The sequence below is a fragment of the Nelumbo lutea genome, chromosome 8, assembly GCF_056320005.1.
Source record: "Nelumbo lutea isolate HS-2025 chromosome 8, American lotus-T2T, whole genome shotgun sequence".
Taxonomy (NCBI): Eukaryota; Viridiplantae; Streptophyta; class Magnoliopsida; order Proteales; family Nelumbonaceae; genus Nelumbo; species Nelumbo lutea.
The window spans coordinates 56,698,611-56,720,679 of NC_142691.1; the positions used below are offsets into that span (position 1 = coordinate 56,698,611).

Genomic DNA, 22,069 nt, shown 5'->3' on the forward strand with positions numbered 1-22,069 from the left:
TTCCGCTCGATATGGAGGAAATCGAGTGTGGCAACTGTAACAAAAAAAAATGGCTCTACAATACCTCTTTTAGGAGGCAATGGAGAAGCATGATTTATGCAGAAAGGCTATTTAACTCCTTCGAACAATAATGTGAGTTTCTGAGTAGAAAGATCATAGATCCGATCTCTCTCGTCCTCTGATCGACGTATTCCTCCTCTCCGGCCCCTCCTACTTCGTTCTTGCCGTATTTGAGAGGTACTGACGGCGACCGGTGGAAAATCTGCCGTTAGTCGATGACAATTCGATCCCCTTTGTTTGACTCTTCCTCCTCCTCTGACTCCGCTTTTCGATCTTTTCCTAATTTCAATCAAGTCTAAATGCAGCGAGGAGAAGGGAGAGAGTAGCAGAGCCAGAAAACATTCCGCATTGCCTACACTTAAACTCGCTAAACAAATTTCGTCAAGTCCGCCAACCAGCCCGAAGGTCCAAATATAATTGACAGAGTCAACGGAGAAGTCAGTCGTAAGAAACAACGTCACAACTCTGCTTCTCTTTCTGATTCCCGCCTCTGTGCTCTCATTTGGGTGGACGATGGCGAGAATCAAGACTCAAGAGCAGAAACATTGGAACGAGCAGAGAGAACAGGAGCGACGAAGAGAATTGATGGAGGTAGGCATGAACCGAGCAGAATCCTGAATTTGATTGAAATTAATGACTTTCTATTCTAGAAAGAAGAAAACACGAATTTGCAACTTATTGTGTTGATAGATGAGATGACGTTGAACCGGATTAGATTACACCTATAGGAAGTTAGGAACCAATACAGGAAAGAGTGGAGTCAAACCAAAATAAAGAAGACGACGTTAAGTGCTCTGTCAGTTAATTGCGTTTGGGAAAAAAAAACGATGGAAAAGGCTCATGGGATTTGGAAAAAAATGCCACTATATGATTTTAGGTCGGTTCGATCGGATGCCTGGAATATGTACATTGCAAATGGGATTTGGAGGAAAAAACCAGGTTTGAAGTGCCAAAGAAAATTCAAATTGCATTTGGAATTCATAACAATGTAAAATTTTGGAAAACCCCTATATAAACGATTTGGAAAATCTTTGGCTATATTTGGTTTGAAGGAAAAAGTAGGAAAATGAAAGGAAATGTAAGAAAACCTTGTATAAATTTTCTTATGTTTCCCTTCATTTCCCTACATTTTCCTTCAAACTAAACATAGCATTTTATGTCAACCATCTGGAAAATCCTAGAAATATTTTATGGTCTGTTTGGTTGCCGAGAAATGATGACATGAGATGGGCTGGGATGGGAAAGGATGAGATGAGAAGGGAAAATTTTCTCAATTTTGTTACCTTTGTTTGGTTGTTGAGACCAATTATCCTATCAAATATGCTTCCTAGTGTTTGATTGCTGAGAAAATTTTGTAGGATTGTTGGATTCATTCCATATTAATGAATGATCCATGTAATTTCCAAATTGACAACACAAAACTTGTTTTTTGGATGTGCAAGTACATGTAGCTCACCTTTATGGAATTTACAATTGAAATCGTATAGCAAGATTATGGGCAATGCCTAGAGTACCGGAACGACCAATGAACCTCTATAGTAGCACAAAAACACTCCATAGAGGTAACACAAGGCTTACGAACTTGCAATGACCATAAAAAATCATCTAGGATCTGTGATAAGTGTAGAATGCTACCAGGATAAAGTACTATGCGAAACCTGCGATGAGCATAAAATGACATTACACACCTTTGACGGACACAATACGCCACCAGTACCATGCAATGAGCATAAAATAGTAGTTCACGCCATGATAAACGATGAATAAAGCCAAAGCCAGTAATATATATTCACAGACAACTTGTGCTCCATGCAATTGTGGCTTACCACGATGAAACATTCTAAAGATGACTTACGGAGACATTCAAACACATCAGTTAATAGAAAGTCCCGGCATGTGAAAGCAATAGAACCCATGAAGGGGTATAGCCAACACATGCTATGCGAGAATCCTTAGGGAAGGAGACTCTATCCTTAGAAGAGTCTTTCTAGACACATAGCGAAACCTTAATTAAATGACATGAGGATAAAGATCCCATTTCCTAATAAAGAACGGTCTCTTTTGGGATCTTCTCCTAATAGCATCAGGATCCCTTCTATAAAAGGAGGGACAACCCTCCTCTGAGATCAAACACTACCATATAGCCTTGACCCTAGGGTTTCTGAGATGTCTCTCACCCTCTCTCTCTCTCTCACTCCTTTCTATGCTCTTCTCCCATCATCCTCTACAACTAGTATTCTTCCCTCACATTCTCTCTTTCTAGGCGTTCTCTCTAGACCTTCAGAGACTTGAAAAACCTTTGTCACCTTACCACCGCACCTACAACATGGCATAGTAGTATTTGAACATTGTCGCGTGTCTTGCTAACATGGCACAATTAAAAACTCCTATATATTAAAGATATGGCCTACTTGTAATGTTATTTCCTTGTGGGCTTCAAACTTACGATTAAAAGTTTGGACAATGGGATTTTCCCTATTAAATGAGAATGTGCAAAGAAATGCATAAAAAAAATTGTCATGGGGAGAAGATTTGTTTAATGAGAGCTAAGATGTTGCACTTTCTTTCTACTCTTCAAGTGGAGTGAAACCTGAACTAGCTCTAGACATACAGTTAGACCATTTGTGCAATGATAAATATTCTAATTTTAGGAAACATGAATTATAGGGCTGTGGACCTTATTTTTTATCTTGTCCAAAATAATGGTGGAAGAGAAGAATGGCATAATTTAGTATTTAAGGGTCTTGAAGAAACTTGTAAGGGTAGAAGGGGTTACTGAAATTGTGTTTAGTATTCTTGTTAGCCCATATGTCAAAGAAAACATGACAAAATTAGCAGTTAAAATATTTTATAAAATGATAGAGATAGATATTTTACCTACACTTGGGGTTTGTAATTCTCTTCTAAAGGCATAGTTAAATTCAAATAAGATGGGAATGGCCTAGAAAGTATTAGGAGAATTGAACCTAGGTCTTGGTCTTAATGTTTCTTTCATGAGCCTATTTGTTCATGAGTATTGTCCTGAAGGAAGCATTAAAAATGCTTGTAGATTGATTATTGAGAAGAGGAATTATGGATTAAGGCCTAACATTGTCGCATACACAATTGTGATTACTACCCCTTGCAAAATAGGTCACTGAGATGCCACTTCTATATCATTCAAAGTGATTCAAATGGGTATTTCTCTTGATTCTGTTTTGATAAAGTTCAGTTGTTGGTGGTTATTGTCAAGTGAGTAGATTGGAGAAAGTCACTGTTTTAAAAGTTTCTGGTTGTGGTCCAAATCTTTATGTGTACAGTATCAGAATTGATGGTCCATATCTAGGTTAAGACCAAGTGAGGCTTTCACCATTTGGGGCTGCCAAATGGAAAAATGTACCGAGGTGGATAAGGCGGAGAACCTGATTACAGATATGGAGGTCAGGCTAAACTATTGAAAATGCTTGTGAACATGAAGAAAAATATGGCATCAAAGGCTGCAAAAGGTAGTGACTCATCCAATGAAGCAAAACCATCAAATTCAATAATTAGTCCTAAGGAGAAAGGTTCAAAGAACAATTGATCCAAGAACATAAAATGAAATTTAATTCATACCTGAGAGCTGGTTGATCCAAGAGAAGTTCTGGAAAAGAAATTTATGTTGTTAGGACAAATAAATCATGAAAAAAAAAATACGTGCTATATCTGCAACAAACCACTTTTGGTTTAGCGGATCTATACAATTAACGTGGGTTTATGGTAAAAAAAAATAGAAGTGTTTATATCTGCCAACACAACAGTAAAGGGGTTAGCAAATGGAGAAGACATGGGAAAGAAGACAATTTTGAATACACCAATTCTGACCTTCACAGAAGATGAGGATGAGAACTCCAAAGACAAATCTGTGCTCCTTGTCCGTTAAGCACCTAAAACATATGGAAAGAAAAAATAGAGTTCCTAATAAAAAATGGAAAAAAAAAAGAATGATGCAAAGGAAACACCTCTACAATGTTACCTTTGCCGGAGAATATGAAGACAATAACATGTCTCCTTGCTGTATGGGGGTCTGAAGTTGAATTTGAGGGAGGAAGGGAATGATGTTTTCAGTGGAATAAAATACCAAACAACCTTAAATGGTGTTAATCGAGATGCAAGTACATATCGAAGGTCGTAAACTTCACAGAGATGAAGGATACAGGTGGTCGGAGATCAGACCGTTGCAAGAGTGGGAGACAAGAACAGTCTGCCCTCAACAAATTTTTCTCATTTCCATCGCAGCATTTTGTTTGTCACTGGGGTCGCACCTATTTTGGTGAGACCACGTGTCCCATATTTGAGAAGGGAATTCTTGTTGCATTGTAGTATGTCGCCCAAAATAAACATGAGAAAATCCTAGTAATGCCAACCAAACAAACCATTATGTAATATGCCTTAATTTTTTTCTCAAAAAATGGATAAGATCTTACTCGAAAATTGAGAATAGAGACCCTTTTGCATTGTTGAGAAGAGAAAGTAAAGAGAGAATAGGGGCTTTAGGGTTGTTTCTCGTTTGATGTTATGTTTTCTAGAGAAATGACCAAAGAGCCCATGTTTTCTCAAATAGGATCACTTACAAATGTGAGAATCGATCCATATTAGAATCAAGCCAAATTTCTAAGATTCTATAAGATGAAGAAGAAACCAGAGTTATGGTGAGTTTTTCAAGCTTGCAACGTCTTTGATGTCAAAGAAAGCACAATTATGGTTTTTAACGAAAAATTTTAGTAAAAAATGCAAGGGATATTTTTGTCCTTTAAAACATTAATAGAGTTAAATTGTTTTAAACAAGGTAAAATACAAAAGACCTCCCTTGAAGTTTCTAATAATCATAAAAACCTCCTCTATTTCTGAAAAAAAATTGACAAATACCTCCCTTCTGTTAAGGACCAAGACAGAAAATGCATAAAGTTACATTTTTACCCTTAAATGTTATTTGATCGATTTGCAAAATACTATTTTTGCCCTTAATCGATCAACATCTTACAATTTCTATTCTCTTTGAACAAAACACTTGAATAGAAACCCTTTGCAACAATGATATTACTCAGAATATTCCACTTCTCAGAATATTCAATCTGTTTTCTGGTGACCATTCTTCATCGGATACTATCGTTTACCATTAGGTGATCTCATATTTCCATTTCAAATATTATTACGTGTTAAGTCTAAGAATCCAAGGATTGATTGATAGAAAGGTTAGCGTTTATGTGAGTTCATTTTCGTATTTCTTTGCTTTGTTTTCTTGTAGTGTATATGTTTTATTCATTTTCAATTTCTTCACTGAGTTGGATTCGTATTCCTTTGCTATGTTTTCTTGTAGAAGTTTGATTTATTCACTAATTTTAGGATTGCCCAAATCATTTCTTTCTATGTTTCACTGATTTTAGGATTGTTCGATTTTATTTGTTTTATGCTCAATCATTTCTTTGCTATGTTTTCTTGTTTTCTTGTAGGAGATCGATTTCTTCACTGATTTTAGGATTGATAGAATGAATTTTTTAAAGCTTCTTTTGGATTTTATTTATGCTTTTTTGAGTTTGATTTTATTGTTTGTGCTCAATCACTTTTTTTTCATAGTAAATGTTATTTCTGTGTTTGTATAGACACTTTACCTTATAATACTAGAATCGGTCCCCCACTTGGTTGAACATGTAGCTCTCTAGTTATGCTAATACCAAGGTTGAACAATAAAACCCTAATAAATTAATGTGGGAAAACCTTTTTAGCAATACATGGTTCAGAGATAGATCAACTTCATTGCTCAAAAGCTAATTCTCACACTATTTATACAACCCTCCGTAATTGGGTTCTTTATTTCATGAATAGAAAATATTTATATTTTTAGATATTTATATTTTTAGAAGATGATAATTGTTAAAGAGGATGATAATCCCTTAATAAAAAAAATTGTATTATATGCATTTACGATTTTTTGTGTGTAGTTGCTTATTTGTACTTGTTTTTAACTATATGCGTAAATGGAAGCTTATACTAGACACCATGTTGATGATAATGAGGAGCCTAAAGTAATTCAATACATTGACCTAAATGTACCTAATGTTGATTTAAATGTTCCTAATGAGGAGTCTAAAGATGAAATGCTTGATTATGAGTTTAGTGAAGATAAAGTCAATGATGGGGGTGATGTTATTTTTTATGTTGATATGAATGAAGAGGATGATAATGACCTATTAGATTATGAACCTGTATCAAAATATGAGAGCTTTCTTTCAAAGAGCACATTATTATAAAAATGTTTCAAATCAAGTATATAAAAAATGAAAAGTCTCATGTCATAGCTCAATGTGTATGGGAAGACAGTCCATGTCACAAACATGCTTCCCCACTACAACATGGTCTAATTTATTGTATTAAGACGCTTAATATTGAGCACAATTGCTCATGTATATATCATAACAAACAAGTAACTAACACTTGGATTGATGAAAAGATTAGTAAGTTGTGCCAAAATCCCATTTGGAAGATAGATTCAATAATTATGGAATTGAGACAGAGGTTTGATGTAGAAGTTCCAATGAGTAAGGTATATAGAACAATGTCAAAGGCAATGAAACAAGTTAAAGGGAGCCACAAAGCATGGATTATTAAATTACCAAACTATTGTGAAGAAATGTTGAAAACCCGTGAAGCACCACTAGAATAAGTATGGATAGGCCCACTCCTAACTCACCTCTCATCTTTCAAAGAGTGTCTATTTGCTATGATGCAATGAAAAGCGGAGCATTAGTTGGATGTAGGAGATTGGTGGGTTTGGATGGTTGTCACTTGAAGGGTCCATAAGGGGGAATTTTACTTGTTGTTGTTTGTTTAAGTTGCAATAATGATGACCATGGATTTTTGCAACAACTAGAAGATGCTATTGATATCGTAAATGGTGGCCATGGATGGTGCTTCATATCGGTTTGGCAAAAGGTAAGTGAGCTAATTTGTTTAATTTGTTTTATGTTGAAGATACGATTACATATTTATTAATATTCTTTTGTTTGATTGAATAGTGCCTTGTTGAAGTTGTACATGATATAATGCCAAATGTAAAGCATAAGTTCTGTGTTCATCACATGTACTCTAAATTTAAAATAATTCACAAGGGTGCTGCACAAAGGAATGTGTTTTGGGAAGCTGCAAGGGCATACACAATGCAAGATTTCAATAATGCATTATTGAAGATGAAGGCCATAAGCCAATCTGCTTGAGAGTGAGTAAAGGACATTCCTCAAAAAACATGGAGTTGGCATTGCCTTCAACCCTAACATAAAAAGTAATGATTTGATAAATAATATGTCAAAGTCATTTAACAAATGGGTTATGGATGCCAAGTTCAAAGCTATTGTTCCTCTCATAGAGTACATACAACATAAGTGGATAGTTAAAATCAAATCCAGACATGATAAAGCATCAAATGACACAAATGCTCTTTTACCAAAAGTTGTTAGGTTGGTTGAGAAGCAAAAATGACTTGCTAGGTATTTATTTAATTAGTTATCAATTATTATTATTTATAGATTCTTTGTTTTTTTTTTCTTGTTTACTCACCATAGTATAATTGTTGAATTAAAGGAATTGCCAAGTCTTGAGGTCTAGGGAATTGGAGTATGAGGTGCAATATAGCGACATTTGGGAGAATGTTTACTTACAACATTCTTCTTATACTTGTCGAGTTTGGGACATTAGTGGTATACTGGTATTCCTTGCAAGCATGCACTGGCTTTGACAATCCATAGGCAAGAATGGATTGAAGATTATTTCAACGAATGTTGGAAAAGAGAGAAATATTTGGTAGCCTATATACCAACAATTCGCCCTATACCAGATAAAAAATATTGGCCAGAAAGTTCTTGGGATCCCATTGAAGATCACTTTTAAAGAGATAATCAGGAAAACTAAGATCTACAAGAAGAAGGGCACCAAATGAAGAGCCATCAATAAGGCAACCTCTATTCCAGCATAAGAGAGTTAAATGCTTTAGATGCAAAATATATGGATAAAATGTTAGAGGTTGTCAATGGCTAAAACCAAGAAACAGAGGAAGCAGTTCTGGTTCGACATGTGGGAGTGGGTCATCTACATAATCACATAATTTGTAGGTCCTATTAATATACCAGTAGTAAGGTGCATTAATTTTACTTTTAATTGATTGCTTTCCTCAGTGATAATTGAGTATTTATTTATAGGTGGCAAGAGTAAACAATGGTGAGGGTCTAGTAGAGCCATTAGGCCCCAAACTCAAAATTAAGTTGCAGGACAAAATGGTATTTAATAGGTATTAAACCAACAAACTTATAAATGGTTTTCATCTCAAGTTGCATATACTACTATATTACTGTAATCAAGCCTCAATTTCCTCTTACATATTTAAACAAATTTGGTTCTTTAAGACTTTATATTGATGACAGGAGCATGTACAACCTCAAGGTGCGCCATTGTATTTCAAATTCGTGAGTCCTCAAGTTCACCATCAAGTTGACAATTTGCGAGGACAAGAGTAGCGAAAGTAGTTAAGCATTGCACTATTCACAACCATGAATTATTAATTATTCTTATAGCTATTCATAATTAAAATCCATGGGTATAATTATAAATATCATTTACTTACAGACAAATACCGTAACTAATGGTCAATTATAATTTATATAAGCACGGATAACTAAAGATCGTTGGTATATCCATGAATAGTTTTTAGCCACAAAAAAAGTGTTTTTAGCCACGAACAAATTACCATGGCTAAAGATCAATTTTTAGTTTCTATGACTTCTAGCCACGGACTTAGTTATCCGTGGCTATAAAGATCTTTTAAGCACGGATAAAATGAATTCTAGCTACGGATAAAATGACCGTAGCTAAAGGTCAATTTTTAGCTACGGACATTTATTGTTTGTAGCAATAATCCATGCTTTATCCACGGATTTTTATGCCTGTAGCTACATTGCAGTAGCTATAGACCTATTTTCTTGTAGTGACTGCATCCACATCTACTTTAACCATCTTCCATGGAGCCTAGGTTATTAATTGCAACAAGAAAGAGAAAAAAAAGTTTCAGGTGTATAAACCATGCTACCTACGCTAATTTCACAATCCTCTTGATCAAAATTCTCACTAAAGGTCTCTACACTCTATTAGTTCTTTTCAACTACACCATGGAAAGAGGAATCAACTTTTTCATAACACCGACAACCATGATCTTCCGAGCACGACACCATTAAACAAACATCTTTAGCATGTTGCAGCAAGGTAATTTTTTTAATAGCCTATTTGGTCTCAAAGTCAAATGAGTCACAACATTGGAGAGCTTTAAGATAGATTTCAAAATTTGCTTTATAGAGGATTTTCAAGGAGGTATTATCCAATGACAAAATCATGCATATTAGGGATTATGAGATGACATGGGTTCCTCAAGAAAACAATCAACACTTTTGAGATGGCATGGCTTCCTCAATTGAAGGAAAATTCTTATTTTCATAAATTTTGTTAAGAACTTTTCCTCAACTTTTATTTCTCTTATTTTTTGTCAAGAAAAATATAATACTTCCAATTAAATTACCAACTCTTCAAGAAAAACTAAACAAAAGAACTTTAAACTATTAAATGGTCATCATAGCTTAATGTGGCAATCAAGACAAAATGTATAAGGAGCATTTGTAGTGGTTACCTTTAGGATAACATGGAATTTCCTATATAGAAATCGAAACTTTTACAGTGGGAGAAAGTTAGCTACTCAAGATGGTTTTTAATTAACTTTCTAGTGTTCATTGTTATTCATCTTTTTTTGTTTTCAAAGGGAAATTTCTGGCCAATACATGCAACGATGCAATTGTTTTAGGAGAAGAAAAAGGAAATGCCTGGTATATCCATTTTTTAACATTTTACTAGGCAAAACAAAATATCATTAAACAAAAGAGAACCAACAAATTACATATCCACCTCACTTAGAAAGCCTTGAGATGGTGAAATGTAGTGATCATATGGAATGGAGAACAATTAGAAAGCTAGATTAGATTAATCAAGACAATCCCTTCCTACTCTAGTAAGATATCGACACAGACATTTGTTGATTTGATCCTAGTGCCCATTGATCATAACAACCAGGGGCGTCACCTTCCTTACAAAATGAGGTGTGGTTGGTTCCATCATAAGGAAATTCATTCAACTCCAAGAATTGAGGTACCAAGCACTAGGATCAAATAATTGAACTTTCTCAATGATTAAATAATTGAAACAGAGATACAAATGTGTAATCCTCCAAATAAGAACTTTTACCCAATGATCCAAGTCTATAGAATTGATGACTTGAATCATTTGTAGGGGAGTTAGAAAGAAGAGAACCTTAGTAAAATTCTATTCATTTGTATTTGGTAATCACTATTGCACTTTCACCCAATAAATAATTTTTTAGGAAAATTATACTTAGACCTCCCTTGCACTTTGACCCCTACAAAAGGCTTCCTTCATCTTGCAAAAAAACCTTGCACAAAGTGAAATCTTCATCCCAATGAAGCTTTTGATGGGAAGATATAACTATAAAACTAAATTGTTTGATTATGTCGCTATAAAACCAAATATATTATCACTAAATTGTGTTTGATTACATGATTACATCAAATAGGGAACACTGTCCTAGAATCTCTTTGGCTTGTAACATTAGAGAAGCTTGAAGATGGCCCAAATGACCATAAAGAAAATAGCCATCATTGTCATTCTACTTGTTGGTTTGCATGATAAATGTTGTCCATCCACATTTGCACCCAATTTAGCCAACACTCTTTTCATCTCATATAACTCAGTAACTATTTCTTCCCTCATGACTTTCAATTCTGTATTGCTTACCTCTTCCCATTGCTCCATCACCATTGGATAATTGTCTTGGTCCTCGTCTTCATCGGAAGGGTTGCACCATGAAAAAAATTACATTTTTTTTAATTTGAACTTATCTATTTGATATTTGAAAAATAAAATAGAAATATAAGTAAATCACAGCTTGACAAACTTTAACATGTTTGCTTTACAAATCAATAACTTCAACATGCTATCAATATAACTAAGGCTGTGTTTGGAAACAATGCAAATAAGTGTGAATGCAAATATGTAGAGTGTAAAACAATTCATATAAATTGAAAAATTGGGTTAGTTTTGCACTAGCAAATTTACCTTCTTACCAAACATACTTTTAGCTGTAATGGATGCAAACATGCATCCAATAAAGCATATGCTTTTTTTATCAAAAGCCCACTTTAATGAAAATTTACTTCTTTTTTATTGATGTACTTTTACATCTTATTATTAATGTAAATATGCATTGTTCTGTCATTTGTCAATGCATAAATGTAATGTTGCCAAACACAAGCAAAAGTGAACCAGAGTGCAAATTTACCCTGAACCGGGATTTACACTCCATTTGCATTGTTTCCAAATGCAGCCTAAGAAAAATAAAATTCTATTATACCTACCAACCATCCAGCACAAAATAAGTATAGCCTGTGAGGGTTGTCTATTGACTTGGAGGCTTGTTCTATAGCTTTCTAGCCACATTTGCATATTTTATTCTTATATTAGAGGTAGGAACCTCTAGAAGTCAAAGACTACATTAACATGCACTCAATACAACAAGCAATTTGAACAACTACAAAAGAAAGGAACAATTATTAGACAAAAAAAAGTCTTATATGCAAGAGTTGATAATCTCACTCTATTTGATTGAGTACCCCCAAAGAAATCTCCTAATCATTTTCTCGATATAAAGGCATATATTAGATGTACAAGAAAAAGCACTAGCCTTCCAACTAACTAAAACTTGTCTTTAACTCTACTAATGGAAGAAAATAACTTCTTCTTGTTTCTCCCAATAAACAAAGTACAATCAATTTAAGGAAAAATATTTAATAAAAAATAAAATAGTTAGTGTCCATTCACTTCCCCAGCCAACCATAGAAACTTACTTATCCCAAGTTCTTAAGTTGTGTTCCTATCCTGTCTTCATATCATGGTTATTTAGGGTGGTGAAGGGTGAGGAGAGACAAAGGGGGTTTTGGGAGATGGGTTAAATAAGAACGACTCAAATGCTGAGATAAGTGATAGAAATAGTAGAGCTCTATACTGGAAATAGTTATTCAATTAACTATTAGAAATGGTTATTCAATTAACTAATAAATAAAGAGGTTGTCAAATTCCACAATTAATTATCTCTATCATGAAAATGTATTTATTTTCTTAAAAATTTTATATTAAAATTTCAGTTTTACCCCACTCTCTTCTTTTTTCTTTCTCTTGTTTCTTTATCCCCCGATCCTCAAACCCATTTCTCTTTTAACTCGTGTATATCAATTTTTCCTCAAACCCATCACATTAGTAGAAAGGATTATGATAGTTGCAATAGGACAGTTGAGTGACTCATTTAAAGAATACTGTTAAAAATCTACAAAAGCACTACATACTAGTAAAACCCTTGTGCGTTAAAATGAAAATAGAGAACCCACCTGACCGAAATCCTTGTGCCTTAAAATACTAGTAAAACCCTTGTGCATTCATTCCTCCTGGGTTCGTTCTTCTTGAGTTGCTCCTCTTCAAATAGAAAAAGTTGAAATTGGGATAACAAAAGAGGGCAGAGTATGACATGTAGGTAGGGGTTATTTTAGTAAAAATTGATTCACATTAATTTGTAAAAGGGTAAAGTAGTAATTTTGAAAAAAGAGATCATCAGTTTAACATTTTTCATCTTCGTCATTGATGAAAGGGAAGTATTTGTTGATTTTTTCAAAAATAAAAGAGAGGTTTTTGCTAAAGTGAAACTATAGGGGTGGTTTTTATGATTGACAGAAACTTTAAGGGAGTCTTTTGTATTTTACACTTAAAAAAAATGAAAAAAAAGGAGCTCCGTGCTCCTCATTTGATCTAGTGATTTTTATTTTTTTTTGGTCTGATTATCGGTTTGTCCTAATATTACCAATCAGACTTATCTCCTTCTTATTAAGTGAACAAAAAAGGACAAAATACAAGATGTATATAAGCTCTTTGAGAAAATAATAGACTGTGTTGTTTGTGTGGTTATTGTGTTGGAATGAAACTCCCAACTAAATTTGCATCCCAAACATCCTCAACTAAAATTTAGTTTTTTGTCCATCATGCTCGAGATCATACTGGCGCTCCACAGAGGGAGCCCCACATGCACATCTCACCATTTTTTGGGAACATTTCCTGTGCTTATCATGCAGAGATGTCCTCAATACACAGGTGGGAGGTGTTGTGGGGTGCCGATGTGATCTCATCACGACCACCAAATATTTAATGTGATTTTAGTACTATGTTTATACTTTAAGATTTTCTTCGTGTCCAAGTATAGTCTACAACCTCGTCAATATTCTAAATTGAATATGCTTTTGTGATGTGGAGACCTCTTTTTCTCTTAAATAACTTTCTTTCATTGGTTTGTTTTTTGAATATCATTTGTGGTGTTTTAAGATGTGCTACATCATTTTTGGAATAGGTTGAAATATTTCTTCACTTTAATATAAAAGGTAACTATTGTCAAATGGATTATACCAAAAGCCAAAGTACTTCTGGTAAGGCCTATTTCATTTTTTTTAAAGCATCAATCTCCCTTTTCCTTTTGCATTATTTTTAATTTCTCATAGAAGTTTCTGGTAAACTTCTTTTGGAATGCTAGAAAAGTTAAGTTATAGGAATGGAGGATGCCTTATCTATCATGTATAAAAAAACTTGTCTACTTAAGTATCAATCTGGTCGACAGGCTCAAAGATGGCCTAGAGAAGACACCTTTAGCTCTTCCTATGACACCCCTAAAGCCATATTAGTGTGTTGCTAGTTCTAGATTTTCTTTAGATACTACATATGTGCATCTCTTGTAGGTACTATGATCTTCTTGTTACTACTAGTAAAAGTGTAAATGCGTTGCATGTGGCAATATCAAATGATGATGATGATAATAGTCAACAACCAAATGACCTTACTGGTTGAACCATTAACTTATTTAACCAGGAAAATGGACTATGATTAAGACATTAATTCATTTTTTCTTTGTATTTTAACCATTTCTATCTTTAAAATGAAGAATATATAATATTAATGAACGTTCAATTTTTTTTATAAAATTTATAAAAATATTCTATATTTTTATTTTTTTATTATTTAATTTATGAGATAATAAAAATTACTTATTTACCAAGAGGAAATGTAATTCCAATATATTGTTTGAATATTGATTTTTAATATTGTGGTCAAATCAATTGTTTATATATATCATTTATATATAATATATATGTTATTTATATTGCATATTTGTAAAATTTTTATATGATGAAAATAGTTGAAAAATACTTATATTTTTTGTTTTTTCTTTACTTCAACTATTATATTTTCTTTTCCTTTTAATAATTTATTATTTTTTAAATTAAATTGGGTCATATCAAATTCAGATATCCAACATATTGATAGAATTCAATTTGAACCAATATTTATGAGATTTGATCAGATCTTTGGATCGAATCGAATTCAAATATAAACTGATTCAAATTTGGTCCAATCTATTTGCGTCCTTACCAAACCACTTGCCTACAATGACCTATCTAATTAAACTATTGAACCATTTGACATGTGATGCGGCACGATCCGGACACTCCTAGTTGGCTACTAGACCTGTTCATGAGCCGGGTGGCCCCATGGACCGGCCTGGCCCCCGGACGGGCTTGGACATTCTTATAGGCCCGCGGGCTTAAATTCGGGCCAAAAAGCCTGGCCCGCAATAAATTTGAGTTGGGCTCGGGTTTTGTCAAAATAGCCCGGCCCAGCCCGACCTACTATTAAACTTAAAAATTAGTTATGTGATTATGTCCATTTGAATAATTTTTTTGATTTAATAATGTAAAATTGTGTTTTAAAATATAAAAGAAAGGGAAAAATACCATCTTGTAGGCCCATTGTTCATTTAAATAAAAAAAATACTATCTGAATTTTTAATTCTAATTTGAATAGGGAAAATTGTTTTTTCTTTTCAATTAGGTCGGGCTTCGGGCTTGGGCTTCGGGCTTTTTACCAGAGCCAGGCTCGGGCCCAAGTTATAGGCCCGCTAGTCGGACCGGGATCGGGCTCGGGCCTAGTATATTTTCATTAGTGACAAGTGAAAGCCCGACCTGAGCCCGGCCCGACCCGGCCCATGAATAGGTCTACTGGCTGCTGACTGGCTCCTTGTTGGCAACAGACGACACCTGAGAAGATAGAAAAGAAGGATTCCCGGGGATTCTACCCGGTGGGAATACTCCGAAGCTTAAGTCAGAACATTTGGGAAGGAGAAAAAGAGTGCGAAAGCTAAGAGTGTAGGTCACGCTTTATCACTATGCTCGAGAGATTAGCTCGCGAGCAAGTAAAGACTTAGGTGGGAATATGAGAGTGCGGAAGTATTATGAAGTCTCAAGATCGCTTTTCTCCTTTGTCTCAAGGGCTTTTATAGGGGCGTTCTTGTCAAATTGGGCGTAACCGCCACTGGGCCCCTGCCGCAGCCGTTACCTGCTAGGGCTGCGCAGGTGATCGTTGCAACGTACCTCTTGCTCGGATGAGTGATACGTCTTAAAGGGGCAGGCATGCCTCCACCTACTGAGAGACGTGGGTGTAGACTGTTGAAAGGACAGGGACTGCGCCGTCAGTCAAGAGACGTGGCGTAGTCTGATCAGTACGGTTTGTCAGATAGAAGCTTCCTGAGAAACATTCGTGCTGCTCATTCGCGAGCTACTTTGTAGCGAGCTTAGGAGTACTTCGGGATTACCCTAAGGTTGGTCTCTAGGGTGACTTATCTACTTAGGGGCTGGAGCGAGCTAGTTTCCCTAGCTCGCGAGTTGAAGCAGTCTTGGAATATCCCCTTCGGAGTAGCTCGGGGGACCCAAAGCTCGTGTTGTAGCGAGCTCCTCCTACAGCGAGGTATGATATAGTGAGCTGCTCTATAGGCTTGTTACTTAGTCATTATCAGGCTATGATGTTGAGCTGTTGCCCGTGCTGAGTCAGGTCCACATGTCATCATTTCATAGGTCGGGTCAAATCATCCTCCATCAACATGGTTAGTGGGGTCATGTGTTAGGCATTGATGTTCTTTATTTTTTATTCTAATTTTTATCCCATTTCTATCATTAATGAAAATAATTCTCATTAATCACACTTTTTTATATGATGAAAATATAATATTATAGAATGTCCCCAAAATTATCGATAAATTTATACATTTTCTAGAGTTTTACGCATTTTATTATTCAATAATAACATTCATTTGACATGGATAGTTTAACCACTGACCTATCACTTCGATGGAAAAACCATTTTGTTTTTTCGTTTATTTTTAAATCATGTATTCCATTTTCATCATTGACAAAAGTAATTCTTATTTTAACATTTTTGTTTAATATGATGAATATATAACAATAGAATTGTATCAAAATGTTTTATACAAATTTCATATTTTTCTTTTAGTTTATATATATATATATATATATATATATATGTATGTATATATGTATGTATGCATGCATATATTTAATATTCGTTACTTGGTTATGACATCATAGATTGACCCATTTGACCCGGAATGTTAAATCATTGACCTACCTACCATCTAGATATGGAAATGGTTTCATTTTCAAACCAGTTTTAAATTTTGCATTGCATTTATATCACTGATAAAATAATTATTATTTATCATACTTATTTTTGTTTATAGTATTAGTATATAATATTATAGATGTGCCCAAAATTGTTTCATATTTTTTTGTACTATTCTATTTTAAAAAAAAATTATTTTTAATTATACATCATGGGTTAACCTATTTGACCTGAAAAGTTGAACCACTAACCCACCCCCTAGATAGGAAGATGGTTTAATTTCCCATCGATTTTAAGTTGTATATTTGATGTCCATCATTAATAAAATTATGTCTATTTTATAATATAAAAAATATATAATAATAGAAACGTGACTAATTTTTTTCAAAATTTATTTTATCTATATTTTTTATATTTCTAAATTTGTATTATTTATTTATGAAATCATGAAATTATCCATTTGACCCAAATGGCTAAAGTACTTACCCACAACCTAGATGGAAAATATGATTTCATTTCTAGGTTTATTTTAAAAATATAAAATTTCATTCTATTAATAATTATTGTGTTTAGATTTATTAATGGAATTTAATGATAATAAACAAAAGTATAAATGTTGGATTCAATGACAAAGAATATGATTTATTTAATGACTTAAATGTGAGACTTAATGAGAAGTAATTGAATGTACTTAATGGTATTCTTTTAATTACATTTTCTGCCCTTTCAATAGATATGAACTAAATTAAAGAGGAGGGGTATTTTAGTGAAAAAAATCCAGAAGCCAATACCTCCTCATTCACACTTTTATAAGTAGTATAGATTTATTGACCAGACTCTCCTATATCCGACCTTATCAATCTAAAAAATTTATATTTTCCTCATTGAAACTATAAGAAGTGAACTTCCAAAATATATGCAAATAAGACCTCAATGACCCTACAACTAACTTTCAATCTTAACCACTACTTTTCAGTCCTCACATAAAAGAAAGAAGGGGATACACCTTGCCCATATGATTGAACTTCAAGAATACTTTCTGGGCAATCACCAATCTGAATTTTAGTTTATGCTCTCTATGATCATATGGATTCTAAAGGGGTATATTAATATATTATAGACACTTTCTAACTTGGAGGAGATGGGTTCTACATGCTTCATTAGTTCAAATAAATGGTTACATCCTAAATACAATAGAAACTCAATTACTTATTGCACATGCCCAAAAACAATATAAATGTATTATGAATTTTAATAATACATTAGAATTTCAATTCCTTTGTATTTGTTTGAACCTAATCTGAGAGAGAATTTGGATTGGGTTAACGGTTTGGAATGCTTATCAATGCAATCCCAACTCCCCTCTCTTGATGCATTGGGTAGGGGAGAGGTTGGATTGTCTCCATGTATAGTATGTGAAGGGTTTGAATATTTATTTTAGAGCATGCAATGTACTAGGGAACTTTTTAAATAATTCCCCACTTCTCTTATGCTTCGTTCTTTTAACCAAACTCACCTAGGACAGATTTTGCACTGAAAGCCTGAATTTGATTAGTTTTGAACTTTGAACATCATATTTAATTTGGAAGGTTTCATTTCTTCTAGCCATATATTGAAGAGAATTGGAGGGACAAGGAATGGATGGTATGACCAACAAATTGATGCTTACAAGGCATGCCTAAATGCACAAATTAACCAAAGAGACAAAAAGAATAGACCTCAAATTCCAGATTCAGCGACTATTGATGATACCTACCATGTATTGTTGTAAACAACCATATACTGTGCATTATTGATGTTATTTCAAATAAAGTCACCAAGTTTCCCTATGAAGTCACCAAGTTCATTAAATATAGCCCTTTTGTAATTTATGAGATTTGCCTCCAACAGAATAGGAATAAATGTAAATTGATAATTCAGAAGATATGTTGATAGGTGGAAAATCCATTTTTTCTATAATTTCTGTAATTATATATATATATATATTCAATTTCTGCTATTTTATGGAATTTCTATGTTTTTATAATTTTTGTTGTTTTGTTGAAACTTTTTTATTTTTATAAAATTTTAACTTTTTGTGAACATTTTGATATTTCCTATAATTTTTTATATTTTTCCATAACTTATTAATATATATTTTGATCAATTTGCACTTTGTAAGAGCATTTTGGTCAACTTGCCATATAGAGGTATTTTGATCAGTTTAATTATTTATTAGATCCACAATTATGACAAACACATTGATATCTGATGCTTCATACTTTGAAAGGCATTTTGGATAGTATATTTTTAATGGCCACTTATACAAATTTAAGGGTATTTTGGCTAATTAGGGCCACTTTGGTTAATTCATTATTTATTGGGTTGTATTAGGCCCCGTTGTGTTGTTTATTATACCTTGTGACAACATTTTGGTCAATTTGTCATTATAGGCATATTTTAATCAATTTATTAATTAAAGGGTATTTTGGACATATTTATTATATGCATGTTAAAACTAGATTTTTGCTTAGTCTGTTGCTTGAAGTGCCAATTCACTTCAAACACCCAATCAGACCTTCATGATCCCTCTAAAACACACTAAAACAACCGAAAACCCAACTCTTAACCCAAAAGCCCCTAAATCCCCCATTAAATTTACCCAATACCTATCCTATGGTCCTAATTAACCCCCATTTACACATCGACCATTAGATTAGACACCACCATCAGACCTAGGACATCCTAAAGTATCTACCCATGAAATTTCAACTCTAAATTCCCCAATTTACCCCTTCATCAAGCAAATATTCCATTTTAAGCCATCTTATTGGCCTAAACACCTACAACCCAAATCTCCTTGATCCTAAGGCCTCGAAACCAACCAGATCACCCCATTGAACTCTAAATCTCCCTAAACCAATCAAACATTATCATCATCTCCTAGACACCTCAAAATACCAACCTGTGAATTTTTAGCCCAAAATACCCTCGATTTTCCCTCCATTGCAACAAGATTCCATTTCAAAGCTCTAAATTCATTGAACTAAGCCCCTCTTGATTTAACTGATCTAGACCTAGTTGGGCTAATTTAATCCCATTAATGATCGAGAATGCGAAAAAACCCCACATGCCAAATTTCAACAAAAATTACCCCTTGTTTGCACACTCATCTAAAAAGATTCAGTTTTAGCCAATCTCATTGACACATACACATAAAACCACTATCACTACATATGCTCAAACCCATCTTGGCCCTTCATACTTTGACCGAGAACCCCCCACCATTAGATCAAGATCTTGGTTTGACCCTATTAAACAACGGGTAGGGTACCCGTGCAAATTGCCTTACCTATTCCCGAACCTGCCTATGTATCCTTAATTCCAAACCCGTCCTAAACCCATCTAACTTTTCCTCTCAATTTCCCAAACCCACCCCATCCTAAATTTATTAATGATTGCACCAAATCTCTTAGCACTCCTTTAAGCCACTAACCCATCTCGCCTTTTGTGTTATTTAATGAAATAAAATAGGTTTTATTAACTTTTGTGTTCATCAAAACAATATATATAACAATTCCAAATTTACATCAAATGATGATTTTAATCCAAAGAAATTTATACAAATAAAATATTAATAATAAAATAATTATCTTAATACTTAACATTTATAAATTTGTGCATGATATATAATATAATATGTTCATATTTATGCATCCCAAGTATCGGGTATTAGATACCCTAAAGTCAAAACCCCAAACCCGTCCCAATCCCTACAAAGGTTTTAATAAAAGGATCCTATTAGGGTCAAAACAGATCGAATATCCAAAAATTCCTGCGAAATTGCCATCCCTAATTAAACCTAGAACTACCAAAATACTACCATAAACCATAAAATTATCAAAGCACCCTTATACCCTAATATAAATATTAACCTTTGTTTCTCATTCGTAATAAAGAGGTAGCGGTGGGTCCTCCTCCGACCTTTATCTCTCTCTCTCTCCCACTCTCTTCTCTATTCCCCCTTTTATTTATTTATTTTCTCGATTTTAGTAACTGTTCATCGTCTTCTTGATGAAAACAACTACTTCTTAGTGGCGACATTCTCTTGGTATTCTCGTTCTCCCTCAGGTGAGCATCTCACTGATTCCTATTTCGTTTTAGTCCCTTATCGCCATTTTTTTAAAATTTTCATCTTTTTCAAACTCCCCAACCATCCATCGAACCCCCATCTGTTGCTAGCCTCCCTGTTCGAACAGAGTAATTTGTCGCGACTGCCATTAAAGACTTCACTCTCAACTGGTTAGAAAAACCCACACTTGAAGCATCATCTTTTCATCGTTTTCTCGATCGTAATTTTCTTCTGTCGTTGCCATTTGAAGACAAATAGCCCGTAAACCGAAGCTCAGCTGAAATTCCTCTGTTATACTGGTCAAGTCCAGGCCGAAATATTATTACGTAGACCCAGTTAACGTTCTTTGTTTTTGGTTTTTCTTTTTTTTTTTCCTTCTTTTTCGTGTTTTTCCGATCTGTCTCTCCTGCATTTTTCCATGGGTAGCTGGACCTCAAAGGGAGGGTGAGTAGTTAGAACTCACAATGGGTCTACCGCTGAACCAGTTCCTGTGAAATCCCAGACACATGGCCAATTCGGTTGTGGCTTCTTCTCGGTGCTCCAATCCTCACATAGATTTATTTTAAAAGAGGATTTTTCAGTTAGTTATTTGGAGCTTAAACTTACACTTCTTTCTTTTTTCTCTAATTGATTTTTCCTCTGATAATTGCAATAGCATGTTGTTCATTCATTTTGTATTTCATTTTATTGCCTTTCTTTGATCTGTTCGAATGAGATGCTGATAAGTTTTGAATCTAAATGGATAATCCCCTCTACTGATACGACTATGTTGTTCTCTTTGTTTAGATGATTAATGCCTTGTTTAAAATAGGTCTGATATCATTATCTTAGTTGTAGTAATACACCAATTTGAATTAAATGTTTGGTTGGTTCTGTAACTCGAAACTGTGATGAAGGCTGTTGGGTTATTTTGATTGTTTGGCTTCAATGACACCAGGGTTAGAGGAGACTGTTAATGTTAGATCCAGGGGTGTTTAAATTCGGTTGATAAACCGAAAACTGAATAACCTAGTTGGGTTCGGTTAAAATGGGTATTAGTTTGATTTGGTTTTTGTTTCTTTAAAAAATCGATTTTCAGTTCGGTTCGGTTTGATTGAGATTTTTAACCGAACTGAATCGAAAATCGAACTAGTGGTTGTATTTAATTAAATATATAAAATACAAAATATTTTATTTAATACTTTACATTTATTAATTAATAATTATTATCTTCTCCAATGGGCAATGGTCAATTTGCAATTCCCCTTGTGCTTTGGGTGTTGGGCCTAT

At 34.0% G+C, this 22,069-nt stretch overlaps 1 protein-coding gene and 1 long non-coding RNA gene across 7 annotated transcripts in view; both read right to left on the reverse strand.

The window, feature by feature from the left end:
* The window catches only part of LOC148844325 (25.3 kDa vesicle transport protein SEC22-1), a 47,907-nt gene extending 46,862 nt beyond the window's left edge, over positions 1 to 1,045 (reverse strand). The window contains exon 1 of one of the 6 annotated variants that reach the window (XM_088957631.1): positions 65 to 1,045. The gene's annotated coding sequence lies outside the window, so the exon portion shown is untranslated. The remainder of the gene's footprint in view (positions 1 to 64) is intronic. The other 5 variants (XM_088957632.1, XM_088957633.1, XM_088957634.1 and 2 more) reach the window with 5 other exon arrangements.
* Positions 1,046 to 3,654: 2,609 nt separating this feature from the next.
* LOC148844326 (uncharacterized) lies at positions 3,655 to 4,293 on the reverse strand. The gene is made up of 3 exons (XR_016103246.1): positions 4,055 to 4,293; positions 3,904 to 3,965; positions 3,655 to 3,682 (listed from the first exon to the last, which is right to left on the reverse strand). It is a non-coding gene; the product is annotated as an uncharacterized LOC148844326 (long non-coding RNA).
* Positions 4,294 to 22,069: the final 17,776 nt, after the last annotated feature.